Below are 26,570 nucleotides of genomic sequence, written 5' to 3'. Positions count from 1 at the left end.
CACACAAGTGATGTACCATTTGTATCAGGCGGCTTAGGTGAATGATGGGTGGAAGGAATATTGTGGCTCCTGCAGATTCCAGAACTTTCCAGCAAAGAAATGTGTTTCTTTTTCGTCAAAGTTTCATTTTTACAAGGGATTCTGGGTAAAAGAACCTGATGAGAGCCATGCAAATGACCCCATTCTGGATTCCCCTGGGTGTCTAGTTTTTAAAAAAGTACAGATTTTCCTGGTTTACTTTGTGCCGAATAACCTATGGCACTAAATCCACAGATCTCCACTTTTCAAAAAATGAGTCAGTTGGAGTGGAACATTTTGATGTATCCTTGATGTGTTTTAGGATGTTTTTCTGTCATGGGCACTAGGCTTGCCCAGATAAGAAATGTACCACTTTTATCAGAAGAAGTGGGGAAATGCTGGGTGGAAGGATGCTTGTGGCTCCCTGCAGATTCCAGAACTTTCCATCGCAGAAATGTGAGAAAAATATGTTCTTTTAGTCAAGTTTATGGTTTGTAAGGGATTATGGGTAAAAGAACCAGTTGATAGCCATGCAAGTCAACCCATTATGGACTCCTGTTTGTGTCTACTTTTATTAAAAAAAAGTATAGGTTTGCTAGGTTTCCCTAGGTGCCGGCTGAGCAAGGGCCCAACATCCACAGCTACTTACTTTGCAGAAAATGGATCAGTTTTGAGAGGACAAATGTGATGGATCCATGTTGCATTTTGGGCTGTTTCCTGTCGCAGGCACTAGGCCTACCGACATAAGTGAGGTACCATTTTTATCAAAAGACTTAGGGGAATGCTGGGTTGAAGGACATTTGTGGCTTCCCACAGATTCCAGAGCTTCCCATCACAGAAATGTGAGGAAAATATGTTAATTGTCAAAATCTGAGGTTTGTAAGGAGTTTTGGGTGTAAAAAACAAGTGTGAGCCATGCAGGTCACCCCAGCCTGGATTTCCTAAGGTGTCTAGTTTGCAAAAATGTAGAGGTTTGCTAGGTTTAACTGTATGCTAACTGAGCAATGGCCCAAAGTCCACAGCTACCCACTTTGCAGAAAACAGGTCAGTTTTGAGTGGAAAAAAGTGATGTATCCATGTTGTATTTTGGGCTATTTCCTGTCACAGTCACTAGGCCTCCCAACACAAGCAGGGTCCCATTTTTATCACAAGACAGGGTGGAAGGAAGTTTGTGGCTCCATGCAGATTCCAAAACATTTCATCACAGAAATGTGAGGGAAAACATTTTTTGAGTCAAACTATGAGGTTTGCAGGGGATTCTGGGTAAAATAACCTAGAGTGAGCAATGCAAGCCACCCCATCGTGGATTTTCCTAGGTTTCTAGTTTTTAAAAATGAACAGGTTTGCTTGGTTTCCCCCAGGTTCTGGCTGAGTTAGGACCCAAAAACAACAGCTACCAACTTCACACGAAAAGGGTCAGTTTTGAGTGAAAAATTGTGATGTATGCATGTTGCGTTTAGGGCAGTTTCCAGTTGCAGGCACTATGCCTACCCACACAAGTGAGATACAATTTGTATAATAAGACTTAGGGGAATGCAGGGCTGAAGAAAGTTTGTGGTTCCAGTACTTTGCATTAAAAAAGTGAGGAAAATGGGTTCTGGATAAAACTACCTGGTGAGAGCCATGCAAGTCATCCCATCCTGGATTCCTTTATGTGTCTAGTTTAAAAAAATGCACAGAATTGCTACTTTTCCTTAAGTGACGGCTGATCCATGGCCCAGAATCCACAGCAATCGATTTTTGTAAAAATTTGATGTATCCAAGCTGTGTTTTGGGCCATTTCCCGTCACACACAAATGAGGTACTATTATTATCAGAAGACTTAGGTGAATGCTGAGTGGAAGGAGGTTTGTGGCTCCCATATATTCTAGAACTTTCCATCACAGAAATGTGAGTAAAATGGGTTTTTTAGGGAAAGTTTGAGGTTTGCAAAGGATCTAAGATAAAACAACCCAGTGATAGGGGGGCGCTAGGTGGCGCACTAACGAATGGTGGCCTTCGCGTGAGGCTCCCGCCGCCTAGTGCATTTATCCGATAAAATATCCTTTTTTAGGTACTAGTGGGGGAGTGTGCCAGTGTCCTCCGGCAGCGAGAGACCTCCGACGCATCCGGGCAAAGTTGCAGACCCATCGGAGCTAAAGTGGGGTTGTGAGCCACTCGAGAAGATTTACCGAGCCGGACCTGCGGAGAGGAAAGTGACGGCGGCCGGCCACGCCATCTACGCAAGGCCGCGGCTTCAAGTGCGGACTTAGGCCGCTTGAGGCGCAAACTTTCTGGTTGAGGCACAAATCGCCGGAAACACAATATCGACGACCTGAGGCATCTATAGACACATCATTGCCGCCTTTCTCTCCCCCCCCTCTAGCGGCACCACACTATAAGAGACAGCGGACTTTGGGGCCTGCAGAGACAACCTGTTTGGAGCATTGAAGTTCGCGATATCCCCTGTGCTGGCTGGGATCCCTTCCTGCCCTCCCCAACACCATTGGCGGGTCACTTGAACAATCACCTGCCCCCGGCGGCCCGAACAGAGCATGAGGCCTCTGGATGCCCGGGGGGAGAAACTATCTGCCATACTGGGAGACGACTGCCCAGCTGCTCACGGAGACTGCGCCGACACTGGTCACGGCCGTGGTGAGAAACCGCGCACTGCCAACTCTGGGGTACCCCTATATTATCTGGCCAGCCTATACGAGTGGGATGGGAGTGCGGCCCTCTGGGGGGGAGCTGTGGCCTGGTGAGAGTTGCGGGTGAAGGCTGCGTGCATATCGTTGATCCTTGAGAAGGGAGTAGCGCCTAGCAGGAGGTACCTGGAACTGGTGGAAGTGCTATTTCCAACTGCACCCCGTTCGAGGAGACTGCTGAAGGGGTCTGGAACGCTTGAAGGAACTTTTGCCGTTGACTTCCCCTGCGGGGTTTGCACCCCCCCCCCCCATTCGCTCTCATTTGACCTGCTGCCATTTTCCTGGGCGTTTGCAGAGGGAGACGACTGTGCAGTAGCGACTATGATCTGGTGTATCCTGAGACTGGGTGTGGGGCACCGCCAGCTGGCCCTTGTGGCTCACTAGGATTGTCGGCGACCACCTGGCTGATGTTTGTGGAACCCTAAACCACGGACGCTGCCCGGGGGGGACTCGCACGAAAAAGCCTGCTACACGTGTGCGGCCTTGGCTCCCTGCATCCCCTCCCACCTCTACTCATTATACTGATCTGCAGCTCAGTCTCTGGGACGCTGCGAGAGTCGGTTAACGCACACGGATTGCTGCGACCATGGGCAAACCCGACGCTAAGCAACTGAAACTTACTTTTGAGGCGAATAAAAGGACGACCCGCACTGGGCCGGACCAGCAGGGCCTGCGGGAACCAGCGGCACAACTGGAGGATCCTCGAGCCGGCAAATGATCTATAGGATGTTCTTCGAGAGGTACGCCAGGGATTTGCCATGATTGCGGATAAAGTGGACAGGATATATACGCGCATGGACGCAGTGGTCCAGAAACTGGATGTTCATGAAGAGCGCCTAAAAGAAGCTGAGCAACGCATATCAGACTCGGATGACACGGTGGCACGGCATACCTCACAACTCTCTCGAATGGACAATCTATTGCGAATATTAGCGGCTAAGAATGAGGATTTGGAGGCGAGGAGTAGACGTAACAATGTCCGCATTTTAGGTATTACAGAATCAACCAACACGGGCAGGATGGAGGACTATGTGGAAAAACTTCTGCTGGCAGTGGAGAGGGTGCATCGCTCCCTGGGCCCCAGACCTAAACCTTGCACTGCTCCTAGGCCCATCATTGCCCCTTTGTTGAATTACAGGGACAGGGATGTCGCCTTGCGGGCAGCTCGTAGCGCGAAAGCGCTTTCATTTGATGGCAACTCCTTTACCATATATCCTGACTTCAGTCCGATGGTCCAGGACGAGCGACGGAAGTTTTTGGATGTGAAGGCTAAACTTTGTAATCTGCAAATTGACTATGCCCTACTCTATCCAGCGCGCCTGAGGGTCACGCACCAAGGTCGACAGAAATTCCTCACTAAGCCGCAGCAAGTAGACGACTTTATCAAGCATCTCAAGCGCTCCAATAGACCTGGAGAGGGGGCAGAGGGGCCTGCGGATACACCGCATGAGGATATGGAAGAAGATGAGGAGTGAACTTCCTGTCCTGACCGATGATCATTGACTTGATTGCTCCTTATGTGAGTAACGCTGCTGTGTGAGGGGGTGAGCTGCGGGGGGATGTAGGTGTTGCACTGTCCCCATGGTACCTAGTATATCTTTGCTGGGCACCCCTCTATATCACCCGGGGTGGCTGCGAACTGCGATGTAGCTGCTATGGGTGTGAGGGGTTGTCGTGTTGCCACCTGGTTATAGCCCCCAATGGGAATTACCCTGTGGTCTGTTGCTGTTACATTCTAGTAAGGGCGCTATCTGGCCATTGGTTTCTGGGAGTTCTTGGGTGGGATGGGGGGGGAACGACACTGGCATGTTGGGGTTGCTTCAGTGGGAGGAGGGGGGATGTGGGAGAATGCGTGGGAGTTGCACAGCCCGAATGTGGACGGTGTACACAGCCTTGCTTTGAGATTGCACTCCTTGCTGTTATATGAGACGGATTGGATGAATACATGGCGGCCTATGATGAGTATAGATTTTCACGTGGAATTGCAACGCAAGAGGAGGCATTTGACAGATCTGATCACTGTGGCAGGATGGATTGTTGTGGCCAATGTTGATAACTGTTGGATATATATCAATCCCAATGGGTGAGCTAAACTCAAGTACATGCACGGTGTTATCGTGGAACGTGCGGGGTCTTAAGGACGCTCGCAAATGTAGGCAACTTTTAGCTTATTTTGACAGTCATAAAATAAATGTAATAATGCTGCTGGAAACGCATATTCCCCCACGAGTTGCCTCTACTTTTGCTAACAGGTGGGCAGGTGTTAGAGCGTTCTCCAACTACTCGTCAAATGCCAGAGGCACAGCCATCCTTATACACCGCACAACTCCCTTCACACTTCTGGGTCAACGGATAGACAAGGCGGGGAGATATGTTGTGCTCTGGGGGAGATTGGGCAGAGATACTGTTACCTTCGCTAATTGTTATGCTCCCAATGTGGACAGACTGGAATTCTTTACAGCGGTATGGGGGGTGATATCAGATATCGGATCGCGCAACGTCATATGGGGGGCGACTTCAATGTAGCTATGACACCTGGTTTGGATAGAGCTGATGGGCAGGCCCAATATCAGCCCAAGTCGAGAGAGACACTGAGGGGCATCGTGGAGGATGGAGGACTTGTAGATGGCTGGAGACATATGCACCCCATGCTTAGAGAAGGGACACATTTTATCTCTTACACAGGCACATGGGCGAGGATAGACTACTGCCTTCTGTCCAGAGATCTGGCTCCTTGTATAACAGCCGCAAGGTATCTGGCCAGGACTCAGTCAGATCACTGTCCGGTACAGATTACACTAGCCATGCCGGGTTATGATTGCCCCCGGCGCCCCTGGCGGCTACAGCCAAATGCCCTGTTAGACACTGTCTTCCGTGAAGAACTGAGGGAAGACATAGAGGACTTTTTTCCCCGCAATAAAGACACTGTGGATAGCGTGGATACAGTCTGGGAGGCCTTTAAGGTCACCTTTATTGGATGGTGCATTGCTAAGAGCTTTGGTGTCTTACGGGATATACAGCGCACGATGCGGAAGCTAGAAGGGGAATTGAAGGGACTAGAACGGCAGATGCTGAGGGAGTACGGGACGTAGAAATCACCAATTTCGAACCAAACTCTCGGAGTATGAGGCAGAGGCGCAGCGAGAGGTGCATTTCAGGGACAAGTATTGGAAAGCTCGCAAATATAATGAAGGAGAGAGGCCAGGTAGGGCGCTGTCAATGGCGGTGCGAGGTGCATGGGGTGCTAACACCATTTTAGAACTTGTGGACACCACAGGAGAGGCCTGTAGGGATAATGATCGCATTTTAGCTACACTTCAGACACACTATAAGCACTTATACACCACTCAATCCTCTGGGGATATCGATCTTGAGGGCTTTCTGGGGGAATTGGCACTCACTTTGCTGGCTGAGCGATGTCCACAGAACGTTCCTCAGCGCCCCGTTCGAATTGGATGAGATCCGAGATGCCATAATGTCCCTCAGCAATGGGAAAGCGCCCGATTTAGACGGGATCCCGGCTGAGTTTTATAAATGTTATATCGACATTATGGCTCCGGTGTTAAGAGAAGTGTTTGAAGACTCCTTGGAGGTGGGGGTACTGCCCCGCTCTATGAGAGAGGTAGTGATCACATCCCTCCTTAAACCGGTTAAAGACCCTACACAGTGTGACTCTTATCGTCCTTTGTCGTTACTTAATTGTGATGCTAAAATCCTTGCCAAGGTGTTGGCTACAAGACTTTCCCTACTCATGACCAGAATTATACTCCCCGATCAGTCGGGTTTTGTCCCAACAAGGGCGACCTCCCATAACCTACGTACCGTCTTCTCACTCATACAAACGGTAGCCCCGGACCTTCCATTGGCTGCGATATTCCTAGACGCATCTAAGGCATTATATTCCGTGGAATGGCGGTAACTGTTTACTGTCCTGCATAAGATGGGATTTCCCCCGGTTTTTGTGGGGTGAATACGATTATTATACACTGATCCTACAGTCAAGATGCTGGCGAAAGGTCGCTTACCAGAGGCCTTTGCAATCACTAGGGGCACCCGTCAGGGATGTCCGCTGTCCCCCCTATTGTTCTCCATCGCGATAGAGCCATTGGCGTGTCGTATACGACAATTGCACAAAGACAGCTCCTTTCATTGTTTTCAGAGAAAGCTCTCCATTTCACTCTACGCGGATGATGTAACGCTCTATGCCAAGGAGGACCCATGGAATAACTTGAATACCCTGCTGAGGGAGTTTGTAGCCTTTGGTGGGCTGTCTGGTGTAACAATAAACTGGGGGAAGTCACAGTTGTTCCATTGACTAACGCAGTGGCTGAATTTTCATTGGATTACCCCTTGGAGTGGTGCCACACTGATCTGCGATACTTAGGCATCCAAATATCCAGAGATAAAGACAAGACTCTCCGGCTCAATTATGCTACGGCCATTACCAAACTGACGTATTCGGTGACGCTTGGATTGGTCTTCCACTATCAATGGCTGGCAGAGTATCACTCATCAAAATGGTCGTCTTGCCCTGATTCCTTTATTATTTTCTTAACATTCCCTACTATCCAGGGTCCTTCTTTTTTAAGACCTTGAAGTCTGAGTTGATCCGATTGGTGTAGGGGGGTAGACAGGCGCAACTCAAATGGGCTGTCATGGCGCAGCCTTATGACATGGGGGGATTTGACATACCGGACTTTGAGACATATTACCTGAGTGCACAGGTGCACTATTTATATCACTGGGTGAAACCTGCTAGCTTTATGCCACAGATAGCTGTTGAGGACTGGATTGCTCATCCGTTGCCGTTAACTGGTATTGTCTATGGTCCTGCTGGGGTTCTAGACACCCCTCCTACCACAGTGCAGTGCACAGTAGATGCCTGGCGGAGGATAGTGCGTCGATTGCGGGCACCGATGCTCTACGCACCCCGAATGCCTCTTTCCTACCACCCTCGGGTGGCTTTATTTCAAAAAGTGGGCTTCCGACCACGCGCTTCCGGGGACAAACCGGGCTGGAGTTTCTCTCTCTGCAGCAAGGACATGGTGGACACGCGATGGTGGACACACGGCCGTTGCTGCGGACTGCCTTTCTCCCCCCGGACTTGCTGGCTATGGCAGCCCTCTTCCTGGACTTTCAGACCTGGTCCTCTGTGTTCCCCGCCATTTTCTTTTTATGACTCACTTCTTCTACCTTTCTCCTCTGCCTTTTTAGTGATCTCTGACCTCCCCCTCTGTCCTAGTGACCTCTCTATTGTCTCTCCTGATGCCTCTGACACAGTCCTCGCTCTCTTACTTGTTACTATCTGCTTCCCTCTCTGGTTTGTCTCACTTTCCTGCCCTTCTCTGTCCCTCCCTTGGTGCTGTGACTGTATATCCAGTCTTATCCCCTCCCTATGTATATAGAGATAACTCTAATCACTAGTATATGCAGTAGACCGTTGTGCTCTCTTCCATTTCAATGTGACTCTTAGAGTATATCCATGTGTATCCCCTCCCTATGTATATAGAGATAACTCTAATCACTAGTATATGCAGTAGACCGGTGCGCTCTCTTCCATTTCTATGTGACTCTTAGAGTATATCCATGTGTATCCCCTCCCTATGTATATAGAGATAACTCTAATCACTAGTATATGCAGTAGACCGTTGTGCTCTCTTCCATTCCTATGTGACTCTTAGAGTATATCCAGTCTTACCCCTTCCCTATGTATATAGAGATAACTCTAATCACTAGTTTATGCAGGAGTCCGCTCTGCTCTCTACCTTTCCTATGTGACTCTTAGAGTATATCCATGTGTATCCCCTCCCTAAGTAGATAGAGATTTCACTAGTATATGCCTAGAGTTTATCCATTTGTATCTCCTCCTTGTGTGACTTTATCTCTTGTACATTTGCAATTTTTTTCTGTTTGTACCTTTTTTATAACGCATGTAATCCTAAGTCCGTATGTTTTCAACTGGTTCTTATGTAAGTCAAAAAATGTGCAATTTCTTTTTGTACCGTCAGTCCTTATGTTTGAAACTGGGTCCTATGTAAAGCGCTCTGACACCTTCGGGTAAAGTTTGCGCTATATAAAATCGCATAAATAAATAAATAAATAAATGTGTCGTCGGCTTAATATAGTTACGTGGGGTGATCTATTTCCTGGTGGAGTATTCCGCTCTCGGGAGCAGTTCTTTGGTGAACACCCCCCAGCCCTTTGGAGGTGTTCTATTATATCCGATTGCGAGAAGGAATGAAAACAGTGCTCCCAGATTACCCCAAAGAACCACCTTGCACGGCTCCTCTTAACGTGGTCCTGAATAGCGCGGATGGCACACACCTGGTGTCTAGCATATACAGCAGCATTCGTGGTAATGTGCCGGCAGTGATGGGTACAGCCAGGGTGCATTGGGCTGCAGATTTTGGCAGGGAGGTGACGGACGAGCAGTGGGAGTACTGCTGTGGACTCGCGGGGACTTTGATGTCAAGTTGCCGTTTCAAGATAATCCATTATAAGTTTTTACACAGAATGTATTACACCCCGCCTCGAAAATACAGGTTTCATCTAACAGACTCAGACTGCTGTGAACGCTGTAGGCAACCTGGTGCTGGCTTCATGCACTTGGCATGGGAGTGTCCGCAAGTTAGTACATACTGGGGGCAGGTCCATGAGGCGCTAGAGCTCATGACGGATAGCACTATAGATATCGACTCTCTTATGTTTTTACTGGGCTACACAGCGCAGATTCCGAAGAGTTGCAGGAAATTCACTAATGTAGCACTTCTCTTGGCCAAACGACGACTGGCGTGCAGGTGGGGAAGGGGGCGTGCCCCAAAATTTAAGGAGTGGATACAAGACATGGTGTACCGTCAGGAGCAATATGGAATATATTCGGAAATGCAACCGGTGACATCTAGGCCGGCAGATATATGGGGTCCACTGCACACATACTTGATACAGACTGCGACACAGACGACTGATAGCATCCTGCCAGACCCAGAGGGAAGACATACCCCTGCATAATCACCTTCTTCTGCTGATAATTGCCACATATATGAGGGGGAGCCGCTAGGGAAATATAACACCCTCTCATACGACCTGCACCGGGCAGATCTGGGGGCCACACCACGAGGGCATTAGCTATGTTCTGGGTAGGAGAGGATACCTAAATAGTACATAAGGCTAGTAAGAACACTCTTCCAGACATGTGCAATACATAGACGACACACCTTGAGATGTCACCCAACCATGATAATACACGCCACAGGTAACTTATATTTACCCTGTTGCAACGGCGATATATATACACGTAGGGGATTGCAAATACACACTACAAACGTAACTGAGGCGTACATATCTGACATAGACTGTGTAATGAGGGAAAGGTCAATGTTGAATGTTGATTACATGGACCACACATCTGATTTATTGTTTATGTATTTGTCCTTTTGGGACCTCTGTCTTTCCCTCCTCTGCTATTATAGATATACTGAAACTAGGCTAATACGCGGCCGGCCCGAAGTGGTTGTAGGCGGCTTGCTGTGTTCATTTGTTATTCGTTGTCATTCACTCATTGATGCTTAAAGACTACAGTAACACGCTGCCGGCCATACTATGGTTGTAGGCACCAAGCTGTGTTCCTTTGCATGACTGTTAATAAAGGTTTTTGAAAACGAAAATAAAAAACAACCAAGTGATAGCCATGCAAGTCACCCCATTCTGGATTCCCCTAGGTATATGTTTTCCCAAAAATTACAGGGTTTTATAGGTTTCTCTAGGTGCTGTCTGCATTAGGCACCAAAATACACAGCTACCCAGTTTGCAAAAACGGGTCTGTTTTGATTGGAAAATTTGACATTTCCAGGTTGAGTTTTGGGCCACTTACTGTGGCGAGCAGAAGGCCTAACCACACAAGTGAGGTACCATTTTTATCAGAAGATTTAGAGGAATGGTGAATGTTAGTGGAAGGAGGTTTGTGGCTCCCCATGGATTCCATAACTTTCCATCACAGAAATGTGAGGGAATTGGTGTTTTGGTCAATGTTTGCATAGGATTCTATATAAAAAAAAGCTGGTGAGAGCCATGCTAGTCACCCATTTTGGATTCCTCTAGATGTCTGGTGTTAAGAAATGTACAGGTTTGCTCGGTTTCCTTTGGTAACAAATAAGCAGGTTCCAAAATCAACAGTTACCCACTTTGCAAAAAACAGGTCAGTTTTGAGTGGAAAAATGTGATGGATCCTTGTTGCTTTTTGGGGCATTTCCTCTCACAGACACTGGGCCTACCCACACCAGTGAGGTACCATTTTTATCAGAAGAAATGTGGAAGCATAGTAAAACATTTGCTATTACTAATTAGATTTCATTGCATTTATGCCTTCCAAGTATAAGCCAGTGTGTAAAAAAGAGGACATTTTGAAAACACCCTCTAAATCATATGCTAGTACAGACACACAAATTCAGAGATGTACACATAGCCACTGCTCCTAAACTTCTTACCTTTGTCAATTTCGGAAAAACATACTTTTTTCTCGATAGCCATTTTTCACTTTACATATTTCACCATATGAGTTGGTCTATACTTGGTATTCAATGAAAATCCATTGCATGGTGCAGGTCAGTTGCTGACTCTAGGTACCTTTGTTTTTGGAGAACGTACAAACCCTATATTTCTCTGCCGCCAGAAGGGCTTACCAGACTTAAGTGTATATTGCTTTTGTAAATCAACCACTGTAACACAAGTTACAGATGAAAACATTGTTACAAATGGCTGTTTTTCCTACTCATTGTAAGAACTTTCTTTTTTTTATGTTATGTTATGTTAATATCATTTATAATGCAGCCGGCTACTCAAGAGTGACGCTGCACGAAAGCCAAATGATGGAGGAAAGTAGCTGGACAGAGCGATATGTTAGGCAAATAGCCAAGATTTTCGCAATTTCCTGAACAGCCTTGGGTTAGTAGTGTTCTGTAGTGTGCAAGGCAGAGCGTTCCAGTCTTGAGCCGCCTTGAAAGAGAGAGAGCTGCCCCTCACTCGTACTAAACGAAACTGAGGGATCATTTCCAACCTCTGAGAGGCTGAACGCAACAGTCTTTGTGGCACATAGAAACTGAAACAAATCCTCAAATGCAGGGGACCCAAGCCATGGAGGGATGCATGGGCCAGGGTGACAGCCTTGAATTTGGGCCACGGGAATCCAATGTAGGTCCAGCAAATCTTTATTCAAACTAGTTCTTCTGGCAATGTTTAGCAGAACTCTGGCTGCCGCATTTTGTACTACTTGCAGCTTCCTCAGCTGGAAGTCTGGCAGACCTATATACAGAGCGTTGGCATAGTCTAGGCACGAAAGAATCAGTGCACGTGTGACAATTTCTTTGGCTGCCCTAGGTAGCAGGGGCAGAAACTTCCTAAGAATCTTCAATGTACCAAAACACTGTACGGCCAGTTTCTTTATTTGTGTGGAGAACTTAAGGTCCTCGTCAAACCAAACACCTACGTTTTTGACAGGCTTACCCATAAAGCTAGGTAGATGGCAGTTTGTCGGCCGGAGGGCTTCCCGAAACTGCAGGGGAAAAGACTCCTCTGACTTCTCTATGGTACACTTCAGCTGGGCCAGAGCCAGACATTTATCCCCTTCCCAGGCTAAAGCCTGGGAAGGGGATACATCTGCCTCCCTCCAAGTGAAGAGGAGCTCGGTGTCATCGGCATACACGATGATATTTGCTCCCAGTTTCCCTGCAAGATGTATCAACAGGGTGAAGTAAATATTAAACAGCAGCGGGCTCAAGGTAGATCCCTGCGGAACACCTTTTGCGGGACCGTAGAAGAGGGAGGGAGCCATACTTGCTCTGATTGATCTTCTAGGAATTACTTGAGCCAATTCCATGCTCTGCCCGAAATACCGATGTTGGTGAAGTGAGCAAGAAGCTTTGAGCGTGGTACAGTGTCGAAGGTGGCAGAGAGGTCCAATAAAATCAGAGCCACTCTGCCACCAGCATCCAAACACTCCCTGAGTGCTTCAGACATCTACACCAATGCTGTCTCAGTCCTATATGTAGCTCTAAACCCTGATTGGGCTGGGTTCAAAGGGCCAGATGTTTCTATAAAATTGGACAGATGTTTGAACACTGCTTTCTCACACGCTTTTGCTATGGCAGGCAGAAGTGACATGGGATTGAAGCTAGACAGAGAAGTTGTGTCCAGTGAAGACTTTTTAAGTAAGGGAAAGAGTTTGGCCTTTTTCCATTCCAAGGGTACAATAGATGTCTGAAGGAACATATTAATCAGGGTATTAAAATCAGGAATAACTACCTCCGCCATGGCAGCCAGCAGCCTGTCGGGAAAGGGGTCCACAGGAGATCCCGATTTAAGCAAATTAAGAATGGTCAGTGTATTCTGGAGAGTAATCAAAAAATTCCACTAAAGAGAGAGATGAACTAGATAGACTTAAACTGGGTCAAGAGATAATTGTAGAAGGAAGTCCTGCCTAGCCTATACTTCCTTGTCACAGGCTAGCCTGAATCATCTGGATTTTATCAATGAAAAATCTAGACAGTTTTTTGCACCACGTGTCAGAGGTAGGAAGAGTAATGTGCTCAGCACACGGGGAGACGAAACTCTGAACAATTGAAAACATTTCTTTGGCATTATTTTTGGACTAAAAAATGTGCTGCATAATGGCGACTTTTAGCATTACTGATAGCAATATAGAAAGCTTTCTGAGCTGTTCTAAGAGCATTTTTAGCGAGGGGGCAGTAAGCCACCCTCCAGCTTCTTTCCAACTTTTAACAATGCTGCTTTTGCTCTTTAAGCTCACTAGAGAACAAGGGTTTTGAGGGAGAATTGCTGTTTCTTTGGGAAAACCTTGAGGGATCTACAAGCAGAATGCTGTGCACATAGAAAGCAGAAATAATGAGAAGACATATTCTCCTTGTTACGCCTCACCTTGGGAGGCATACAGATTTGGCCCTTGCCCGATATACATCATTTTATAAATCTGGGACAGTGCAAAATTGTATGTTAGTGTGTAAACGACTGTCTCACTATTGTCTTTTTCAGTAACGACATATGTTTTAATCTAGTATATGTGATTATTGATTTATAAAACTGAGTATATGTGAGAGTGAGAGATTATAAGAGTTCCTGTTTAAATTAGTATGTGTTTATAAAAGTGATTGTTTAAGAGAGTAAGTATGTGTAAGTATTCTTAGAAGTAAAGTGGTAGTGTGTGTATAGCTGTATATGCAAATAAATGAATGTTCATTACTTTTTTTGCATGTGTGAATATGTGTGTGAGTAACTTTTGGATGACTGTCGGTGTGTAACAGGATGTATAGGTGTATCACTACATATAATGAGTGAGTATATGTATGAGTGACTATATAGAACTGTTTGTGAATGAGTGGATGTGTATATAGATGGTGGAATTACTGAATTGTTTCTTGTAACTGGTATGGGTATCTCCACTTTTTTGAAAATGTTAAATACTATTCTTGAATATGTGTTTCAAGGCTTACATTACACTGAAAGGAGGTCTGTCACTCTGTCACAAGGATGGTGTCATCAGTGATGTCATGAGTGATGTCACTGACCATGTCATGAGTGATGTAATATGTGACGTCATCAGCAGTGCATTGCAGGCGCACAAGTTATAGTGAGTCCAACTAACTATAACGTGGGAATTTCAATAGTTTTATGTCAATTACATTTCCAGCTAACTATAACTGGTGTGAAACCTATGGTTTTTTCAGTGAATTTAATAGGTTTTTTAAATGCTAATTCCTAACTATAACTGGTGTGAAACCTATGGTTTTTTCAGTGAATTTCATAGGTTTTTTAAATGCTAATTCCTTTCTATATCGAGTTTCTAACCTATGTTTTTTTTTACAATTTGCTGTTTTGTGTAAGTATTAATTTTTGAGGTTTTTTTTATATCATTTTTTCCTTGGGCGCTCTGGGTGCGCGCTCCGGTAAGCTCTCCGGTAAGCTCTCCGGTAAGCTTTCCGGTAAGCTCACCGGTAAGCTCTCCGGAAAGCGCACCCAGAGCGCTACTTTCGTTCGTGAAAAAAATGAGAATAAAAAGTTAATAATAATGCAAAACATTTCGTACCATACAAATAAAAGCAGGTTTTTTTTAATGGGGAAAATGATTATGCATTTCCGTAAAAGTATGATGACGTCACTTCGGCGCGCAACGTAAGCGCCCTCGGAAGCGCCTACGTTCGCGCCGCGTGTACGCCCCCGGAAGCGCCTACGTTCGAGCTGCGTATGCGCCCCAGAAGCACCTACGTTCGCGCCGCGTATGCGCCCCGGAAGCGCCTACGTTCATGCCACGTATGCGCCCCAGAAGCGCTCCGGTGCGCGCAGGGTCAGCGCGTCAAGTCATGTGACCTTAAAATAACACTTTTCATTGGTTGCTAACAGTTTTTTTTAAAAAGAATGAAATCCCCACCCATTTTCTTCACTTCTTCTTTCACTTTTGTGACTGCAAGACCTGCCTTTTTGCTCCTGGATATTTCTTGGTTTTACCATGGCTGCCAGACAATCCAGCAGTGATGAAGAACCAGAATTCATTAATGAAGAGTCTCCTCAACGAAAAGTTAAGGAACATTTTATTTGGAAATTTTTTAAAATCCCACCTAACCAAAAAAAGGTGAATGCTCCAAAAGTGGAGTGCAGGTTCTGCAAAGAAGTGCTGTCGCGGGGTAACCCCTTAAAAAAGTACTCATTTGGAAACTACACGATGATCCGACATGTGGAGAGGAAGCACCCCCAGAATTTTGCCCGGGAAAGTGTCAGGGCTCTGGCACAAGAGGTTCCCAGTGATGGGGCCTCTACATCAACCGGAGGAGCAACTTCTTCTGGGAGGGGGAGATCACAAGAGCTGGTTCCGAACATTCAACCTGCTTTTAACCATGGTGAAATCAACTGCTTACCTTTGGAGAACAAAGTGTACAGCTCATGGTTCGAGCATTAGAAAACCATCGCTGCTCTTCCAACCCCTAATTTCTTTTGGTTTTTTTGCTCCTGTTGAGCAGTTTCCATTCCCTGTTTTTGTTCCTGTTTAGAAAAAAGAAGAAAACCAAAAGTTCTTTTCAGAACTACCTCCAATTCTCATCAAAGAGCTATATTCTAAAAAAAATGAAAAAAGAGTAAGTGAAATAGAGTGCATTGATAATGGAAAGGAGAATGAGTAAGAAAGAACAGAAAGGTATGAGAGGAGAAAGGAAGTGAAGTAGGAGGACTGAAAGAAGGTGAGTGTTAGGAAAGAAAGTAAGGAGAAAAAGAGTGAATATGGGGAATGTTGATATTCAAAGAAAATGTTGAAAAGGAACAGGGGTGTGGAAGGATAAGAAAAGATGCATTGCTGGAGTTGAAGGCAGAAGGCCTCATTTATGAAGCCATGCGTCACTTTAACGCCACCAAAGCATCACTTTTTGTGACGCATCAGTCCAATAAAAAATGCACCTTATTTATTCATATTTACAAAGTGGCGTTTCTAGGTAAATACGTCACTTTGTAAACCCCTGCGCCACATTATTCCTACGTCAGGTGTAATGTATGCAAAAGGGACGTATTGACGCAAGAAAGGGTCGTAGAGGTGACACAGTGAATAAACTGGAGGCCTCATTTCTGAAAAGTGACGCATCGCTGCTTGAAAACAGCGATGCGTCACTTTTCTGTGCGCACTCTTTACGACATTCCAGATGTGTCATATTTAATGTATGACGAATCATGTCGCAAGGAGTTACAGATACGTCAGTATTTCTGACGTATCTGTAAACACAAAAGTGACGCATTTGTGAATTGCATCACAAAAGTGACGCAACTCCAGTAATGCGTCCTTTCACATGGGGAAAGCACCATGTGAAAGATCTTGCGTCAGTCTTACACCTGCTGTGAGGCAGGCGCAAGATTTTGACGCAACAGCATCCTAAAAGTGACGCAGTGAAATCTCATAGATTTCACTGCGTCGCTATTACCAAGCTTTTTGCGGGGGAATGCCCCCTCTGCATACATTATACCTGACGCAGATATAATGCGGCGCAGGGTTTTAAAAAGTGACCCATCTACCTAGATGCGTCACTTTTTAAATATAGCACAACGAGGCGCATTTTTTTACACCGCTGGTGCGATGCGTCACTTTTCTGTGCACACTCCTTATGACATTCCAGATGTGTCATATTTAATGTATGACGAATCATGTGGCAAGGAGTTACAGATACGTCAGTATTTCTGATGTATCTGTAAACACAAAAGTAACGCATTGCTGGAGTGCGTCACAAAAGTGACGCAACTCCAGTAATGCGTCCTTTCACATGGGGAAAGCACCTTGTGAATGGTCTTGCGTCAGTCTTACACCTGCTGTGAGGCAGGCGCAAGATTTTGACACAACAGCATCCTAAAAGTGACGCAGTGAAATCTCATAGATTTCACTGTGTCGCTATTACCAAGCTTTTTGCGGGGGAGCACCCCCTCTGCATACATTATACCTGACGCAAGTATAATGTGGCGCAGGGTTTTAAAAAGTAACCCATCTTCCTAGATGCGTCACTTTTTAAATATAGCGCAACGATGCGCATTTTTTTACACCACTGGTGCGTCACAAAAAGTGACGCACAGGCGGCGCAAAACTGTCGCATGGCCTTCATAAATAAGGTCCTGGATTTTCCCCGTGCTTCGCTCCCCAGTGCGCGTACCGGGCGCTCCCCCCGCGCAAATCGAAAAAAAATATTTTTTTAAAATGCCCCGCGGGACCCTATTTTAGCCCCCACATTAAACCTAGGGGGTCAAGAGGGGTCTACCCTGCCCCCTTATAGTCATTTCTCCCTTTTTTATGTCACCTCTTGTGTCTCGATCCTACCGAGACACAAGATAGCGGCCGCTCTGGACTGTTTCGAATGTTTACAGACACCGTGAGCCAATCAACTTTCCGCGCGCAAGTCGCGTGTCGCGCCTGGTGTGCTCCCCAGTGCGCGCACCGGAGTGCGCCTATAGATATATATATTTTTTTGAACCTAAATTACTCAAAATCCACTGGAGCACATATCTTGAGACATAGCAAAGGCACATCGGGCTACCAGTCCCTACAATTTTGCCAAATATGGTGGAAATCCATTCAGCCGATCGGGCTAAAAGTGAAATCGACCGCCCTATGGAAATTAACATTGGGAAAACGCATTTTGGGACCCCACCTTTAACTCGGTCCCCGCTTGACGAATCCCCCCCAAACTTTCAGTTAAGGACTGGAGCTCGACAGGCCATTTTGAGGAAATTTTCAAGCAGATTCGTCAACCGGTGCCAAAGTTATTCCAAATAGAATTTTGAGATTTAACATTGAAAAAAATCCTAACTATAACTACCTACTGGCGACCGCCAGTAGGTAATATATATATATATATATATATATATATATATATATATATATATATATATATAATGCCTATATAAGGGATTGAATAATATATTTGGATATTAGGACTTACAAAATGCATGCCATCTGCACGATAAACAGCTGTAAAAATTTGCACGACCTAACCACTAACGCATTTTGCTGTTCGCATTGTACCTTTGCGGACATGTAGGCTCCTATCTGTCCACAAAGCACTTCAGAATCTTGCCAAGTGTAGTAAGCACTATGGACCTGATTCACAAAAGTAATCTGAGACAAAATCCTAACTTTACGACTTTCGGTATTCACAAAAGGCATTTAGGAGTAGTAAAGTTAGGAATCCTAACTTTACTACTCCTAAATGCCTTTTGTGAGTACCTAAAGTCGTAAAGTTAGGATTTTATCTCAGTTTAAGAGTAGTAAAGTTAGGATCCTAACTTTACTACTCCTAAATGCCTTTTGTGAATACCGAAAGTCGTAAAGTTAGGATTTTGTCTCGGATTACTTTTGCGAAACAAGCCCATTATAAATACTCCGACCATATCTCTTTCTCACTTGCTTACATCCCCTGGCCAAAACTAGATCTCTTTCAGTAGCCATGAACAATTTCTGGGGATGATTTTCTGATGTTTAAATTGCCTAGCCTTTTTTTGTATATTTACCTAGCTGTTTGCATTTTCTGCTTTACGCAAAAATAAACCATTTTTTGCTTTCCGGTTCAAATCCAGTTCAGACCACATGAATAACATTCCTGGTGAAACTCTGCATGATTAATCTGCTTTTTTTTATGAATTGTAACCGCAATAAATGCACATACGCTGTTGAATTTTCGAGGCCTTCTGAGAGATGTGCATTTTGATTTATATCTGACCTGTCTTTCGCACTCCACATGCCATGCTGTCAGAAGCAAAACACTTTAAGGTGCTAAGTTAAAGATGCCACATTTAAAAGCAGTGCAGTATAAATTTAGCAGATTGTCGGATATAAATATGCCTTTAGTCACATTACTGTGGCAATTCTAGAATCTTGCCAATTTAAAATAGTAAGAAAAACATCTGACTGATAATATTCCAATAACACTTTATCAAAAAAATACAAACCTAGGCTAATATAAGACCCCGGCAAAACCGGAAAATAAACCGAATGAATCTGGAAATCCATCATCAAAATAGGATTTTGCAAGCCCTCTAACGTAAGAATGTCGCCCTTAAAGTCCTCTCATTGAATTACCGAGAAACTACATATAGGTCTCTCAAGAGCGCTAAATTTAATCAATGAATGATCAGAGATGAAATTGCATGAAGCTCAACAAATCTGATTTTGTCTTGGAGCTGCACAGTGCGGTTAATGCCATTTAAAATGTTTTCTGAACCTCGTGTAAAATGTTCAGCCTGTTATCTTCAACATAAAAATGCATTCTTTGAAAGACATTTTTGCCCCAGATTCTAGATCTTCATGCAAATTTAACTGTCTCATCAAAATTGCATGTGCCATAAACTAAGCCACTTCAGCTTTGTGTCAGTCAGATAAAATATTGAACGGCGACTACAGCACTTAGTAATAAGCTTTAGTGTCTAGAAAAAGCATGAGAGAAACTCGCATTGTTTTGGGTTCTAAAATCTTATTAACATAGCTTGAATTTTGATATCAGAACTACAGCCCATTCTCCCAAAAAATATCAAAAATTAACCTGCAGACCAGTTACTGGATGAATTATTAAACGCGAAATGAGGTTGGCCATATAACAGGATGTCTGGCCACAACCTCACGTGATAAAGCGCCCTAGCCCTGCTTGAATGTGCTCTGAGTTCTAGAATTGTGTTTGAGAAGAGAAAGCCAAGACTAATGCTTTAAATGGAATGACAAATAAAAGGAGTCACCGATGCGTCACAAGCAATGTGTGTTCGGAGATGTAGGGAGAGGTAAGAAAAAGTCCTGCCCCCATATCTAGCCAAATGGACATGAGGGACGATAAGCAAAGATTTGTCTCTAGAGAGCAGATCCCTAACTGAACAGTAGTAATTCAGCTTTTGATGCATGTAACTAGGTGTGTTTCCTTTTAATGATGTATATGTAAGGTAGCAGATGTTAAAGATTGACTTTTTCTTAATGGGTAGCCATTGCAAGGCTTTCAATATTGGTTCTGCCGAAGAGCGAAAAGGAAGATTACATACAAGTTGTGCTGCTGTGTTTTGGACCACTTGTATTTTGGACATTAAATACTCATTGGCCAATGTTAGTAAGCATTGCCATAGTTAATTTACTAATAATCAAGGCCTGAACTAAGGTTTTCCTAACAGAAAGAGGGAAATAGGAGAAAGCTTTGGATTTGGTAAGTGCAACTCCTCTCCTGAGCATAGTAATTTTCTGTATTCACCTTAAAACTTCAACATAAGTTAACCTGATAGTGTGTATCATATTGAATCCTTTTAGTACTGGTCTTGTATGAGCATGCATTATCATACCTCTGTGAGTTACATATAAAATAAGCTCACAGTTACCTGTTTCTGACAAGCTCTGTGCTTGTTGTGATATCATTAAAATGTTGTGAACTAAAGAAATACATGATACTAGAAAAAGATATCAATTGGACAATGTATGCACACAATTATAGGAGCTTAGACGATAGTGAATCAGCTAAGGGTTTCCTTAAAAAAGTCAAAAGTCCTCGCACACCGAGTTGGCATGCTTCATCATTTAGGTCAGACCTGTGGGCTCCCACTTTAAGAGGGCTGTAAATATACCTTCCTGTAAGTAAGGTAACTAAAACCTTAAAAAGGAATAAAATGCATAAGGGATGACTTGGTTTTAAAGTGTTAGTTGATACCCCCTATGGCTTAGATTAATGCACTAATCCCATTAATCAGAAGTAACAGAAGTCACAAAAGCCGCTAGCACAGGAGTGCTCCCTGCGAACTCCTGGATCACCAGCGGTGAAATTCCCTGCATGCCCTTGCCATCTACTCACAGAATTCCTGGAATCTAAAATGGTTGCAGCTGGACTGCCTCTCCCAATATTCTGACTGATTTTTGGAGGATTTGGGGAAGTGACGACCCGTGCTCCAGCCCGGATCCTGGTGAAACATCTGTAGCCTGGGATTGCAGTGCTTACCGCATGCTGCATCCAGAGGGTCATCGCTCACACAGGAGCTGACTGAGAGGGTGCCTCCGGCGTCAGGTAAACATTGGTCAATCCGCGGTGGGCCTGGCTGCCGGCCCTCGCATCGAGACTCTGTGAAGCCCTTCATCACAGAGGGCTGGTTGCCTGAGTAGGCCCGACAGCCCTCAATACGACTCCACCACACCACAAAGCCCCTACTCCTGAGAAAGCCTCTGAGCCTGGTCAGGGCCGGACTGGGAACCACAACCGGCCCTGGCTAAGTGCTCGGCTGGCCCCCCCTCCCCACGGTGGGGGGGTTGGAGGTGCCGCCGAGTTCTTTGCCGGGGACGGTTTTCGGCCGATTTTGGTACAGGGCCGATTTTACAGCTATGCTGCAAAAACGGCCCTGTAGCAAAAACACCCCCCAGGGGCCTAAAACCGTCCCCCACCAGTGCGGAGCACCGGGGGATTGCCCGGTGCCCGCTATGGCCAGTCCGGCCCTGGTCCCGGTCAACATTACGCGAGTTGTGGATAGTAGCTGACACCAACATAGTTGGCGCTGCCTGAGGCACTGGCAGCCCCCTGCGATGGAGAAAGCGCGACTCGTGCAAGAGGAGGTCAGTGGGCGCCTACAGTGTTGCCGCAGGATCACACCAGAGAGTACGTACCCTTTCCGATTTCTTCACCCACCCGGTCACTCACCTCAAGGGAGGTTCCCTGTCTCTCTCCACTCCGCACTACTCTGGAGTAACGCTGATCTTCCCTGCATCAGCACTGTGCTGACTCAGTCTGTTCGCCAGATAGGGCAGACTCGAGTTGAGTCTGCAGGACAGGCGGCTCAAACCCACTGTTGACACTGCACTTGAGCTCACGCTGCTTGAGACTAGTCTTGGGTGCAGAACTAGTGACTGAAGTGACCTTACCCACTGCCCCATGCTATATGCTTTTCTCAATGGAAGCAGAGTAGAAATAATACTTTCGCTTCCACTTGACTCTGCATTTTTACCAACGTTACCTCCTCCGTGATTGAGCTCAACACTCTCTGCATGGTGCCTTTCTTCTCACTGCAGATCATTTTGGTCCAGCTGATTTACCACTTGCGGCCATTTTCTCCCCACTACACGGCCATTTTATGCCTCCCACTCAGTCCCTGAAATAGAAGATGCACTCTCCATGCCTCTCACTCAGATCCTGAAAATAGAAGATGTACTCTCCATCCTGTGGTTAAGCTGTGCTGGGGTCACTAAAAATAGAAGATGCACTGGCTTTTTGTCCCCAGAGCACTGGCACATATCCCATTTTTGGGAATGGACCCTGTGATGGAAGTTACTTGGAGGTGTGAGAGTCCTAGAGATGTTCACTGTCTCCGAGATCCCTGTGGGCCATGCCTCTACCCTCCTGCCACTCACCACCTGTTCCTCCACTCTATCATACAGTCTCTTTGTTCATCTATCCTACCATACAGTCATCACATTCTCAACACCCCTGTGCTCAACTAAGAAGGCTCTTGTGGCTCATAAAGCTCTGCCCTAATTTTTCACCTGATCCCACGACCCCAGCTGCTCATCCTGTAGAACTTGGTACCTTTGTGATACAACGCCTACTCAATTAAGTACCCGCCTAACCTGACAAAAACTCACCCAAAAACTTTAAACACAGACTCCTAAAAACACATCCAGAAACCCTCATCTCAGATCCCTACTTCTGCATAAAAAAGGTGCTGTAGTAAGTGACCTTATCTTCCTCCCGCAAAGACGGGCCAAATGGAGACCGGCACTCTACTCAATGCTCAAAATGATCACCTCCAAGAAGACCCCTTTTGGGCTCAGACTTTCAGTTGCCACCTCACCCTCCTATAAAATTGAAGCCGCCATCTCCCTCTACAACAATGGGACCATACTCATTATATCTTCTGACCACAACCTGGGCATCTTTGACAACATCTTCCCCATCGTCAAGAACATGTTACCTAAGTACAATCCTTCATCCTCCCAAGATCCCCCTTCCTCCACTGGCAACCCCCTTAATCTTCAACCTATGCTTTCTCACAGTCTGGATAGCGACCTCACCCCTTTCTGACATAGCTCCGATATAGGGTCTGGCATACTAAATAGCAACTCTACCAAGACTATAGACATGCAAGATTACACCTCTCCTTTCCCCCTACTTGCCAACAGGCTCCCCAATTGCCTACGCGCATTGGGACTGAAAATCAGAACCCAAATAAGCAAATCACCCCGCCTCTTACTTCCCTGTACTACTTACTCACTCATTTAGTTTACTCGAATCCCCCTTTCTCAGCCCCTGTCTACAAGGGCCAAGAACCTGCTCCAACACTGGTCTGGAATCTAGGCTGGATGCTATATCACGTACCCTCCAACAACTCAAGGCAGCTGTACATAGCCTCTTTCTCCTCACATCGGAATAATCCCCTAGGTAATAAGATGTCTAGGGGGCTCTCAGAGACTGTGCAACACATCTACAGCCATCCCTCGACTTCTAGGGTAAGACTGCCTGTATACCCCACACCATCTATGACCTCAACTCCAGGGGCTCCTACTCTCCAAAGTTGGGAAACGCTACCCTTCCCTAATGACCCATGTTGGCCTTGCAGAGCTAAAGTCCCAATCCAAGACTTGCATATTAGAACCCTTGTGATCTCTAATGACACATCATCTGCTTGGAACACTGATATGATGTGCCAAATTGAAACTATCCACTCTGACCCGGCTAGAGAACCCAGGGCTAACACTAGATTGTTAAATAATAACAACCTCACCATAGTCCCCACTGTCTCCCTTTCCTCAGATGATCCCAAACCTCGGCTTAAATGCATGCTTCTCAACTATAGATCGGCAGTCTACCACACTGCAGACATCGCTGACCTCACCCTTGCAAATGATCCTGCCATTTTAGTGCTGACGGAAACTTGGCTTAACTAATCTGCTGGACCGATAATAAATACTTTAGTGCCCCCAACTATAACATCATCAGGCTTGATAGACTGGGTGGGATAGGTGGCGGCATCGCTTGCATTCATTGTTACAAATCATCAGTAAGACAACTGTACTCAGATTCCCTGGCTTTGTGCGAGTACATGGGATTCAAGGTCTCATGCAACAACAAGCAGGCCTACAAATTCCACGTGCTCTACCACCCTCCAAGAGACAATCCCCCTTTTATAGAACAGGTCATGGAGATCATTTGAACAAATGTACTCTGTCCCTGCACCCAGGTCTTCCTGGGGACTTCAACCTGCATTGGAATGACCTAACTGACTCGTCACTCAATAGCCTCAAATCCTTCATATCAGACCTCGACCATACTCAAATAATATGTGCCAGCTCTATGCACAACAAGGGAGCTATCTTAGATCTGGTTATTGGCAATAGCAACTCCACTCAACTTAAATCTATCCTTCCATGTGACTGGTCTGACCGCTACTGCATCTCCTTTCTCATCGCAGAACCGTCGAGAACCATTAAATCTCAGACAAAGAAACCTAGAATCAGGTAAAGAAATCTGAGAAATATTAACCTATATGATCAGTCCTCCCACACAGATAGCATCTTGCCTCCTCCCCCAGACATGTTTGCTGTCGATGACCTCACAGATCACTACAATCACTCGATGTCCAACATATTAGATGCTATGGCACCACTACAATTGAAAAGAATACCCCCCAAAATCTCCAAACCTTGGTACAATGGGGACCTAAATACTGAGAGAAGACATATAAGACTAGCAGAACGTATATTGAGAGCCTTGCCCTCCGTATACCATCTTACGTAGCTGAGATCTCCCAAAAACGTATATAACAAACGATCAGAATCTCTAAATGTATCTACTTTAGAGAACAACTAGACCAAGCAAGAAATTGGCCAAAAAAGCTGTTTGAACTCATCAAGCTTCAATCTAACAACCCGCTTATTCTGCCCTCCATAGGACCATGTCAGCAGCCAAACTGTGAGGAGTTTGCTTCCTTCTTCTGTGACAAAGCAATAAAGATTGGACAGGATCTATAGGCATCCTGTAATTATCTACCTGCCACGTTTATATCCTCTGGGCTGGTTGTGCCCCCTCAACGTCTGGTTCTCCTGCCCAAAAACAATGCCTCAAAAACGTTGATGAGAGCACCACTCAAAAAAAATCTGGATACTCTGAAACCTTCCAAACATTTCAATAACCCTGTTCCTCCAAATCTCTTCAAGGAGATCATATCACCCATACTCCCTCTATGGACAAAGATAGTTAATGCCTCTCTGCTTCAAGGGTCGATCCCGGACTGCCTAAAGACTGGGCAGGTCACCCCCATACAAAACAAAATGGCTGACCCAAACAAATTCACAATTTTCGTCCAATCTCCACCACTCCTACATTGGCAAAACTCTTAGAGAAATGTGTTTGCACCCAACTTTGTAGACATATTGAACAATTCCAACTTCTTGACAAATTCTAATCCGGCTTCAAGCAAGGTCATAGCATGGAATATGCTCTTATTCATATTGTGGAGGATGGACCAAAATAAATCATGCCTTATGATCCTACTTGACCTTTCGTAAGCATTTGACACAGTCAAACATGATACCGTCATAGGTCTACTGGAGCACAAGATGGGGTTATAAGGGGCGGTGCTTAATTGGTTTTCTTATTTTCCACACCATGGATCCCAAAGGCATAAGTTTAATCAGTTCCTATCCAAGCCCTCTCCGCTCCCTCTGTGAGTACCGCAGGGGTCCACTCTCTCACCCACTCTCTTCAATCTGTTCATGGAACGTTTAACAGAAATCCTGAAAGTGTCCCACATTCATTTTCACATGTATGCCAATGACACACAACTCTACCTGAAAATCCCCAGAGAACATCAGATCTCTCAACTCAGTTCTTTAGGAAACGCAAAGTTGGCTGACATTCAATAATCTGAAATTGAATGCTCTCAAAACTGAATTCCTCCTCATTACCCCTGACAGTCGCCAGTCATTGCAAAATGGGTGCACCAACTGACAGCCCTCAACTAGGCTCCAAACATCATTGACTCTACGAGCTCACTCAAATTAATACTGGACAGATATCTGAACATGCAGAATGACATCAGCTCTCTCACCAAAGGAGCAAACCTCCATTTAAGCATCCTAAGGAAAATAAAACTGTTCCTTCCCCACAACGACCTCAAAACTGTGATGCAAGCATTAGTGATCGCTAAGATGGATTATGGCAGTGAAATCCTATGTGGACTTCCGAGAGCGAGGATGGCTCTATTCAATGCCTCTCTCAATTCTATTGTAAGGCTCATCACAGGCTCCAAACATTATCATCACATCTCCCCTGAGCTAAAAACTCTCAGTTGACTCCTGTATGAAGCAAGGATACATTTAAATATTGCCTGCATGAC

Source organism: Lissotriton vulgaris, chromosome 8 (genome assembly GCF_964263255.1).
Source record: "Lissotriton vulgaris chromosome 8, aLisVul1.2, whole genome shotgun sequence".
Taxonomy (NCBI): Eukaryota; Metazoa; Chordata; class Amphibia; order Caudata; family Salamandridae; genus Lissotriton; species Lissotriton vulgaris.
The sequence above is the reverse complement of the archived record's forward strand: the minus strand, read 5'-3'. Positions refer to the sequence as shown.